The 11,732-nt window shown below is 40.4% G+C and overlaps 1 long non-coding RNA gene and 1 pseudogene across 2 annotated transcripts; both read right to left on the reverse strand.

The window, feature by feature from the left end:
• Positions 1-264: 264 nt before the first annotated feature.
• On the reverse strand, positions 265-7,638 carry LOC114259100 (mogroside I-E synthase pseudogene; annotated as a pseudogene).
• On the reverse strand, positions 4,568-5,605 carry LOC145807424 (uncharacterized). 2 transcript variants are annotated; one of them, XR_014350498.1, is made up of 2 exons: positions 5,252-5,605; positions 4,568-4,943 (listed from the first exon to the last, which is right to left on the reverse strand). It is a non-coding gene; the product is annotated as an uncharacterized LOC145807424 (long non-coding RNA). The 2 variants fall into 2 exon arrangements; XR_014350497.1 differs by having other exon boundaries at positions 4,568-4,967.
• Positions 7,639-11,732: the final 4,094 nt, after the last annotated feature.

The raw sequence follows: 11,732 nt of genomic DNA on the forward strand, positions 1-11,732 counted from the left end.
CCATGACTCATAGGTAAAAGGTGTTGGAAACAAATTACGTGATATTTTCAAAATTGAAAGAAGAATAACAAAGGTTGCAATAAATTCTAGCATCTGCACACACAAAAAAATATCATTTTGCCGTACCGGTGTCGTACCCACAACAACTTCACAAGCATAAAAATTATTCGAGGACTTACCTAGTTAATTTTGATCTTGATTCATAGTAGGCCACAGTTATTTGGAACTAAAGTTTATATGATATGGACCAAGACCACCATGTAACTACTCCGTCGAGCCGCCCAATTTGGCAACAAACTCATGGATGTTTCTATCTGAACTACCACCTTCACCAAGCGCCTCTTTTGCCAATTCACTCCATTTGATTGCATTTCTCTTCATCTCTTTCCCTCTCTCCCCATCCATAACTTCCCTTACACAATGCTCAATCTCTTCTCTTCTAACAATACCCTTGTCGTTGCACCGAACCCTAAGTCCCATCCTCCAAACATCCATGACATACTTGGCATTGGTGCTTTGGTCTGTCCATTGTGGCATTGCCACCATTGGAACTCCCAGGCTCATTGCCTCCAAAGTAGAGCTCCAACCCACAATGTGTCACAAAACACCCAACTGCTTTGTGTACCAAAACTTGTAACTGTGGACACCATGATACCACCAAGCCCTTCTCAGAGGTCTCTCTCACAAAGTCTTTTGGAAGCTTGGCCTCTTCTTTTGACCTAACCACCCACAAGAAATGGTAATTGCTGTCTCCCAAGCCCCAAGCTAGTTCTTCCATTTGATCGACTCCAAGTTCGGCTAAACTCCCAAAGGAGACATAGACAACCGAACCATTTGGTCTCTCCTCGAGCCAATTCATGCAGGTGCCAGTGTTTGGCTTGAAGATGCAGAGACCATACTCTGTGTTGGTGATAATTACAAATAAAACACTAGAAAATAATAAAAATTACAATAATTATTGAAAGGGTTGAGGCGCGGGAAATTCGCTCTCTTTAAGGAGATTCAAGCCTTCTGCGGTCAGGCAAAGCCTCACACTGGTGCAGTAGAAAAAACCTTGACTTGTCCCCCCTAGGATACAACAGCCCGACTAAGTCGTATGGTTAACCAATGCTGCACAATTGGTTGAACCCAAAGCTTTATCACATATACCCTTTTTTATTTGCCTGATAATCTCACATAAAGCATAACAAAGCAACAAAACTTCTTCTCATTTTCCCAACATAGGAGATTAGCCCAATATATAAAATTGAAAACTTGTTAGGCAAGGTTCTTGGTGGATAAGTTAACTAGAGACTTGACCAAGACTTGGTGTGGATAAGAATTAGTTGGAGACTTGATCAAGACTTGGTGGACATGAATGGATAAGCAAACTTGGTAGAAAAGAAAAGAAAAACACATTATAATATTAAAATACCTGCTAACATTCCCCCACCTATTTTAATATTATAGGTAACAAAAACTGAGATTATTAGGCAAATAAGGATATTGTGCATCATGGTAGGTGTGCTCTGCATTGAACCTCCATTAATGAAACAATAATATCTACTCCAGAGCCAATAGTATGCTCAGCATTGAACTATGACTGCTTAAGGGAAATAAATAATTATTGCACACACATAATATTCCAGGTGTTCACATAAGCTTTAAAAGCCAGCACGTTACAGCCTTGTGCGATCCTAGGATTCATGAGTGTGTTTGAGAATTAGCCCAAATCTCATAGGTAGCGGCCCCACTACCACACTCACATAGGTGAATTCTGTCAAGGGTGCTCCTGTAACTATGACACCCCACTCAATAAGAGCTACAGAAATTTATTAAGAGTTTTTTAATAACTCAACCTCTACAACGTTACAGGATAAATGCACTTACATCATAGGGATGGGTAAAAAGTAATTTAGTGCATTTCTCACGGCCATCATATGATCGTTTTTCTCATTGAACCCAGTTACAGGATCTCTAGTCCCTGGGTTGAGTATCTTCATACATGGCTCCTGCTATATTCAATGGGCTTCAACCCCATCCCCCTTGATGTATTCCAAACTCTATCTCTTGCTAAGGCCTTAGTTAATGGATCTGCAAGATTATCACCAGATTTAATATAATCCACATTTATGATGCCATTATTCATATAAGATCTCACAGTACTGTGTTTTCTTCTGATAGGTCTGGATTTACCATTATAATAACAATTATTAACTCGACCAATTGCTGCGGTGCTATCACAATGAATTAATATATGTGGAATCGATTTTTCCCAACAAGAGATTTCATTTAACAAATCTCTTAACCAATTTGCTTCTTCACTAGCTGTAGCTAAAGCAATAAGCTCAGCCTCCATTGTTGAATTAGCAATAATGGTTTGTTTTTTCGATTTCCAACTTATAGCACCACCTCCCAATGTAAATAAGTAACCAGTGGTTGATAATGAATCACCTAACAAGGTATTCCAATCGGCATCACTGTAACCTTCAAGTACTGTAGGATACTTATTATAAAACAAGCCATATTTTATGGTACCAAATAAATATTTCATAATACGCTCAATGGCTAGCCAGTGATCACTGCCAGGCTTGCTTGTAAACCTGCTAAGAACTCCAACTGCATATGCAATGTCAGGTCTAGTATAGTCAGTCGCATAACGCAAGCTACCAATTATACTAGCATATTCCTTTTGATTAATTACATCCTCATCATTTTCAATAGGAAATAAACGCACATGAGGATCAAAAGGAGTAAGAACATGCTTGCAGTTATAAAAATTATATTTTCTCACAATTTTCTCAACATAATGCGACTGATCAAGAAATATACCATCACAGCTTTTGGTAATTTTCATTCCCAAAATATAATTAGCCTCACCAAGATCTTTCATATCAAAATGGCTACTAAGCATGTTTTTAGTTTCCACGATGATATGCAAATTAGAGCCAAATATAAGTAAATCATCCATATAGAGGCTAATAATGATATGTGAATTTTCTTCAGATTTATAGTAGATGCATTTATCACATTCATTCGTTTTATAGCCATTCTCAATCATGCAGGAATCAAATTTCTCATGCCACTGTTTAGGGGCCTGTTTTAAGCCATTTAGGGATTTAACTAGCTTGCACACTTTGCTTTCTTGACCGGGTTCCACAAAACCCTCAGGTTGATCCATATAGATTTCTTCACCCAGGTCTCCATTTAAAAAGGCTGTTTTAACATATATTTGATGAATCTTTAGATCATGAATTACAGCCACTGCAATTAATAATCTAATGAATGTAACTCTAGTAACCGGAGAAAATGTATCAAAACAGTCAAGATCTGCTTGTTGTTTAAAACCTTTTGCAACAAACCTTGCTTTATATTTATCAATAGTTCCATCCGGTTTAAGTTTTTTTTCTCAAAACCCATTTACAACCAATAGTTTTACAACCTAGTGGTAAATCTGCTAATACCCAAGTTTTATTGGATAATAATGATTCCATCTCATCATTTACAGCCTCGTTCCAAAAAATAGAGTCAGGAGATGCCAAAGCTTCTTGTAAAGTTAATGGAGTTTCCTCCAAAATCTTTTTCTAATCTGGCTCTTTTACTCCTTCTAGGTTCAAAAACTATAGGATCTTGGTTTTGTAAAAGAGGAGTAGAGGAACCAGTTTCAGATAAAATATTTTCTTGATAATTTTGACCCCCACCATTTTTAGATTTAAAAGGAAATTTTTCTTCATGAAAAATCGCATCACCTGATTCAAAAAATATTTTGTTTTCAATATCAAAAAATCTATAGGTTGTACTATTTGTTGCGTATCCAAGAAAAGCACAAGTGGCAGCTTTCACACCTAATTTAGGTCTTTTAGGGTCCACAAGTCTAACAAAAGCTAGATAACCCCAAACCCTCAAATATCTCAAATTTGGCTTATGTCCTTTCCACAACTCAAAAGGTGTAACTTTTGTTTTTTTATGTGGCACTCTATTCATAACATAACATGCAGTTAAAATTGCTTCTCCCCATAAATTTGAAGGAGCACCTGCTTCAATTAGCATAGCATTTGTTAAATCAGTTAAAGTTCTATTTTTCCTTTCTGCTACACCATTCAATGCAGGTGAATATGGTGGAGTAGTTTCATGGATTATTCCCAAAGCCTGAGAAAACGAGTTGAATCCAAAAGATTCATACTCCCGGCCTCTATCACTTCTATATCTTTTAATCTTTTTACTGAATTGATTTTCAACTTCAAGAAGGAATTCTTTAAATTTTTCAAAAGCATCACTTTTATTTTTCAACAAGTATACATAAGTGTATTTTGAAAAATCATCAATAAAAGTGATAAAATATCTATTTCCACCACGTGTTAAAATTCCTTCAAATTCACATAAATCAGTGTGAATTAATTCTAACAATTCAGTATTTCTCACCACACTTTTATAAGGCCTTTTAGTTATTTTTGCTTGACTGCAAACTTCACATTTCTCAAACTTATTTGTTAGTCTGGGAATTAATCCTAAACTACTCATGACTCCCACATATCGGCTATTAATATTACACAGACAAGCATGCCAAAAATTCATAGAAGACAGCATGTAAACAGAAACATGTGCTTTCTTATTCTCAACATTTAATTTAAACATTCCATCACAGGCATACCCTTTTCCCACAAATATGCCTTTTTTAGTGATTACATATTGGTCAGATTCAATAGTCTGCTTGAAACCAGCTTTGTTGAGCAAATAACTCGACATCAAATTTTTCCTCATGGACGGTGTATACAACACATCTTTTAAAACAAGCACACGTCCAGAGGTAAAATTTAGCTCAACATCCCCACACTCGAGCACCTTGGTTAAACTGGAGTCACCAAGCATAACAGTCTTCTCCTCATTAAAAGGAGTGAAATCTTTGAACCAATCTTTATCATAGCAGACATGCCTATTGGCACCAGAGTCTGCCCACCACCCTTCTACAGATTGAACCATAAAAATATCTGTGATCATAGCCACAAATGGTTCCTTGGTAACATTAGCCTATGGTTGAGACTGTTGTTTCCGAAATTTGCAAGTTCAAGCAATATGTCCACTTTTTCCACACACAAAACATGTCACATTTGTCAAATCTTGTGAAGGGGGTTTTTGGTTCCATTTCTTTTTGCCTTAGGTAATTTTTATTTTGTGGCCTTCCAGTATTTTTCCAAATTTTCTTAACTGGCTTCAAGTGACTATTTTTATGAAATCGACCTTTAGGTAAAGTATTTCCAAAAGTTAAATTTACCTTTGCAGTGGAATGCTCTTGTGTCATAAGCGCATCTTGTCCTCGTGCTTCCTCCTCCACCCGAATCCGTGTGATTATAGTCTCCAAGGATGTCTCTTTTTGCTTGTGGCGCATTGACTTCTGGAACTCCCTCCAAGACGATGGTAGTTTGTCAACAATACCTGCTACAACAAGATTGTCTCCAATTTTGATGCCTTCAGATCTAACTTCACCTACTACCATCTGAAAATCTTGAACTTGCTCCACCACTGATTTTCTATCTATCATCTGATAGCGGAAAAAATGGCTTGCAGCAAATTTTTTAGCGCCTGCCTCTTCAGTGTCATATTTGTTCTGCAAGGCTTTCCAAATCTTCTTGGCAGTGGTGTAAATAGTATCATAATAATCATAAAATTGATCTGAAAGACAATTGAAAAGATAATACCGACATTTATACTCATCTGCGTTGTATTTTTTGATTTTTTTCAAGATGAGCAGCATACTCCTCGTCGGTCATCTCTTCAGTGGGGACTTTGTTCGGATTTTTCTCGGTCAGGATATACGGCACCTTGAGGAGACTGAGGTGGAAAAGCACCTTGCCTTTCTATCTCTTGAAATGAGCTCCCTTGAACCAGAAGGGCTTGTTGAGATCGCCGGTATTCTCGTTGGGCTTCTCCAGTACTGGCTCCATGACTTTTTGCTATTTGAATCTCCTTAAAATTGTTGGCGATAATTACAAATAAAACACTAGAAAATAATAAAAATTACAATAATTATTGAAAGGGCTGAGGCACGGGAAATTCGCTCTCTTTAAGGAGATTCAAGCCTTCTGCGGTTAGGCAAAGCCTCACACCGGTGCAGCAGAAAAAACCTTGACTTGTCCCCCCCAGGATACAACAGCCTGACTAAGTCGTATGGTTAACCAATACTGCACAATTGGTTGAACCCAAAGCTTTATCACATACACCCTTTTTTATTTGCCAGATAATCTCACATAAAGCATAACAAAGCAACAAAACTTCTTTTCATTTTCCCAACATAGGAGATTAGCCCAATATATAAAATTGAAAACTTGTTAGGCAAGGTTCTTGGTGGATAAGTTAACTAGAGACTTGACCAAGACTTGGTGTGGATAAGAATTAGTTGGAGACTTGACCAAGACTTGGTGGACATGAATGGATAAGAAAACTTGGTAGAAAAGTAAAGAAAAACACATTATAATATTAAAATACCTGCTAACACTCTATATCATCTTGGAGTCTCTTGTCCAGGAACATTGATGGTATGGTTGGTCCTATTGTCCTCAATGGCAAAAACTTTGCCATCCAATCCACCACCTGCACAGTATTGAAAGAAACAAATTGCTTGATAAAATTAGCAAATTAGACAAAATGTAATGAGGATGACATTTTGGTATCTTGAAATTCTATAGCGACCCCGGTCTTTTCCCATTTGATTATTGTATCCGGACTGTTCCGTAGATTCTGTCATTGTATAATTGTTGTTGTTGTTGTTCTTTATTTTCTCTTTTGGAATTATAGGATGTGTTGGGCAGGTTTGTTCAGGTTGGTTGGGTTTAGAAACCAAGTGTTGCTGTCCAGAATTTTGGTTATTCGCTCGAGAGAGGAGTTTGTCGCTCGAGCGAGATATTGTTTTGGTTCTTCGCTCGAGCCGGGGTTTGGTAGCTCGAGCGAGAGTTTGCATCTGGGTTGGACCTGTAGCTTTGCATTCTTGGCTCGAGCGAGATTTTCTTCGCTCGAGCGAGTTAGTTTGTTCTTCGCTCGAGCAATAGTTCCTTCGCTCGAGCGTGAGTCTGGTTTCAGACCTGAGGGTTTGAGTTCTTCGCTCGATCGAGCTTTCTTTCGCTCGAGCGAGCTTTTGGGTTGTTGGCTCGAGCAAGGCTTCCTTGGCTCGAGCGTAGATTCTCTGTGTCTGGTCGCTCGAGCGACCAAGTCTTCGCTCGAGCGAGCCTGTCCAGTTTAAATACACAGCAGCGGGATTTGATCAGTCTTTTTTCATATTCTTTTGATTCCAAACCCTAGGTTCGACCTCTCTCTCTCCCTACTCACCTTCTCTTTTAGGTTTGATCTGTTTAGAGAGTGTTTCAACCCTAGTTGCTTTATTAAAAAGATAGAGGGAGTCAAGAGCTTTCATTTAATATGAACATTTGGCAATTTGGAGCATTTTGGTCTTTGGGCACTCATCTCTGTCTTCACCATTTGGGTTGTTTTCTCTGAGGTAGGGATTTCCTACTCCAATTTATAGGTTACGTTCTAAGTTTTGGTATTTTAATTTGTTGGGAATACTTTGGTAAATTTTGGGAAAAACCCTAGTTGAATTATTGAATTGATTTGTATAAGTAATTCATGGAATTGGGAAAAGATGATTAAATTCATGGAATTGGGGAATTCATTGATTAAATGGCATAATTGGATAATTTGTATTATTTGTCTATTGAATTGTGGACATAGTTATTTTCATTTTAGAAATAACTGTTTTGGGCTATCGGTGGAGGATAGTCGTGATTGTTGTAGTCATTGCATGTGGATTAGGATTAACTGAAACTAATCACATTGGTTAAGTCATAAATTTTTACTATTGCATTGATAGAGAATAAGTGTATTGATTGAGCATTGCATTTGCATACATTGTTTTGTGTGTGGGAGGAGATAGGGGATGTACTCCACGGTTTAGGGGAAGATAGGGGATGGACCTCTAAACCAGATTTTGTTTGGGAGGAGATAGGGGATGGACTCCATTAGCATCACTTTTATGTGTGCTTATTTATATAGAAGTGTTTTATTGATACAGCACTAAAATGTGTATCAATCTGGAAGTATGAAGTGTTTTGATTTATTTGAGCTTGAGTCTCATTTGTTTGTTGATATTGGAAGGATGTGAATACGATATATGTAATTCACTGTTGTAAGTTTGGCCAGGTTCTGAGCCATGTTGATAAAACTGGGAAGTAAAACGTATCTCAGACAATAGTGTCATGAGACTGTAAAATGAAGTAATTGATTATCCTGGTTAACCATCTGTTGAATGCTATTGCTTTATTCGTTACTTATATGTGGTTTAGTATATTTCTACTGGGCTGTGGCTCACCCTTTATGGGAACATCATTTTCAGGTTCAGGGGATAAGCTACCTCCAAGGACTTAGCTTGGAAGGACTTGGATTCTGAAGACTATTTTTCTGTTGTTTGCTTTTATTTGTTAGTACATGTAAAAACTCAAGCCTAGGGCTTTTCTTGTATTGAGTTAGAACTCGTATTTTTGTATCCAAGTGTTGGCTTGGAAAGATGTAAGCCTGTAGGGCATTTTATTCGATTATTTAGTAATACTCTGATGAATGAATTAATAAAATGTCTTCTTTAAATAATGCATGTCGATGATATATAATGGGTTAATTTTGAGGGCGTTACAACTTGGTATCAGAGCGTACCGGGTTTGAATACTTTGGGTACGTGGGAAGTGATTAGTATCACATTGGGTTCGTCTCGTTTGATAGAGACTTAGTGTAATGTTATATGCTTACGTGATAACATGTTTATGTGATTATGTGAGTATGGAATGTAGTTTCTAGGATGTTGATTGGACCCTTGAGTTTCTAGTAGTCTTGTTGGAAAGGCACTTGATCACTGCTGCTTCCAACCGGAACTATAGTAACGCATTGGGACTATCATTATCCGGGAATGAAATTCGTAGGTGCTTATGTGATTATGTGCTTACGTGGAATGAATTATTGTTGCCCATTGTATTAGGACGCGAGTGTTTAGCTTCGGCACATTTATTAATGTGCTAATGTCTTTGTTTCCTTTATTAGGATGTCAGGACGAGGACGAGGACGCGGTAGGCGTGGTAGGCCGGGTAGGCAGGAGTTGCCTGTGCCAGAAGAGATTCCGGCAGTTCAAGAGGGAATTGGCCAAGCCAATGTGGCCGAGCCAGTAGGCCAGCAGGCTATGGGCGCTCTCGCCCGAGAGATAGCAGGGGCATTCAGGGAGTCAGTAGGCATTCTCAGAGCTGAGAATCAAGCTCAGGCTGTTATTACGGATGCAGGACCTTCCTTTCTGAAGAGGGAGTTCTTCCGGTCTAATCCGGATGAATTTGTGGGTGATCCTAAAGAGCCACTTAAGGCAGATGAATGGCTCGAACAGACAACGAAGACGTTTGAGATGCTTGGCATCGAAGACGAGGGGTTGAAAGTGACCTTGGCATCTTTCCAGCTGAAGGGGGATGCGGGTCAGTGGTGGAAGTTTACTAAGGGGCGTATAGGAGGTACGTGGGAGGCTTTTGTGAATGCTTTCCAGGAGAAGTTTTTATCTCCGGCAGTCAGGGAGAAGCTGCGAGACCAGTTTTGTCAGCTTAAGCAGGCGAGTTCTTCAGTGGCCGAGTTTGAGGCTGCATTTACTAGTTTGTCCAGGTTTGCACCTGAGTTGGTGGCGTCAGAGGAACGCCGTTGTATTGAGTTTGAGAAGAAGTTGAGGCGTGGCCTCAAACTGAGAGTTGGGGGAACTATGATTCGGGATTATGGGCGTATGGTTGATGCTGCAGCCCATATGGAGATCATGATGCAGGAGGAGGAGGAAGGGCAGAAGGGCTCCAAGAGGAGTCAGGATAGTCAGAGTGATGGTAGGAGACAGAAGGGTTTTAATCCCCAACAGTCTCAGGGTAGCTTTTCGAGATCGACTTTTCCTGTACCGAGTGCTAGTTCGGGGAAAGGCAGTCAGGGTGACATTACCTGTTTCAAGTGTGGCCAGCTGGGCCACAAGTCTCCAGTTTGTCCTCAGAGGGGAGGAGTGCAGAGAGCAGCTTCATCATCGGCTCGATCTCAGAGCCAGAGTCAGGGTAGAGGTCAGCCACTCTCGTGTTATCAGTGTGGTCAGCCAGGGCACATGAAGAGGTATTGCCCACAGTTGGGTGGCACACCTGGTGCATCTGGTTTGAGGCCGATTCAGGGTCAGCAGCCAGCTCAGTCAGGTCAGGCCTCGAGGGCTAATCAGGGGGCTTCATCGTCCCAGACAGTGCAGCAATCTTATGCTCCTAGGGGTGAGCAGGTTGATCAGAGGTCGTCTGGGCGCGTGTACGCTGTTACCGCGCAGGATCTTGTACCGACTCCATCAGTTGTGAGAGGTACCTTCTTGTTTTGCAACTCGGTTGCTAATGTTTTGATTGATACGGGTGCATCTCATTCCTTTGTGTCTGCTGCATTTGCATCTGTTTTGGAATTGGAGTTAGCACAGTTAGCATCTCCTATATGTGTAGTGTCACCTTTTGGGGGTGAATTGATTTTGAAACAAGGTGTTAGGGGTTGTGATATAGAGGTTGATTATCATAGAATCCCATTTTCCTTTGTCGTTATGCCTATGAGGGGTTTCGATGTTATTTTGGGTATGGACTGGTTATCGTCATACCGGGCAGTTATTGATTGCTACCGCCAGAGGGTCACTTGTTGTACCTTGAGCGGAGAGTATTTTCATTTTCTGGGGGACCGGGTTGGTGATGTGTTGCCACCGGGGTATGTTCCACGAGGACGGAGTGAGCTTAGTAGTTTACTTGCTAACCTTTCGATTAGTGAGGATGAGGAGACACTGATTGTGTTGCCAAGGGTGGTTTGTGAGTACTCGGACGTCTTTCCTGAGGATCTTGTTGGTTTGCCACCGCATCGGGAGATTGAGTTCTCCATTGACCTAGTGCCAGGCACAGCACCGATTTCTATGGCACCTTATCGTTTTGCCCCAGCCGAGTTAGTTGAGTTGAAGATTCAGCTCTAGGAGTTATTAGACAAGGGTTTTATACGTCCTAGTGTTTCGCCGTGGGGAGCACCGGCCCTCTTTGTTAAAAAGAAAGGAGGTGCTTTGAGACTTTGTATAGATTACCGGAAGTTGAATCGGGCTACGGTCAAGAATAAGTACCCTATGCCCCGTATAGATGACCTGTTTGACCAGTTGAAGGGTTCCCGTTGTTTCTCTAAGATAGACTTGAGATCGGGTTACCACCAGTTGAGGGTCAGGGAAGAGGATATTTCGAAGACGGCATTCCGTACACGGTATGGCCATTATGAGTTTCTGGTGATGCCATTCGGACTCACCAATGCACCGGCAGTCTTTATGGACTTGATGAACCGGATTTTCCGGGAATTCTTGGATCGGTTTGTAGTCGTTTTTGTGGACGACATCCTTATCTATTCGCCTTCTGAGGAGGAGCTCGAGGCACACTTGAGGGTGGTGCTTGAGTTACTTAGAGCCCATAGGCTGTATGCCAAGTTTGGGAAGTGTGAGTTCTGGCTGAGAGAAGTCAAATTCTTAGGCCATGTGGTATCCGGTGAAGGAGTGTCTGTTGATACATCCAAGGTAGAGGCGGTGCAGGATTGGGCACAACCTAAGAGTGTATTTGAGATCCGCAGTTTTCTGGGATTAGCTGGGTATTACCGTCGGTTTGTGAAAGATTTCTCCAGGTTAGCATCACCGTTGACTAGGCTGACTCGGAAGGGAGTCAAAT

Source organism: Camellia sinensis, chromosome 14, assembly GCF_055761805.1.
Source record: "Camellia sinensis isolate YWXY chromosome 14, ASM5576180v1, whole genome shotgun sequence".
Lineage (NCBI taxonomy): Eukaryota > Viridiplantae > Streptophyta > Magnoliopsida > Ericales > Theaceae > Camellia > Camellia sinensis.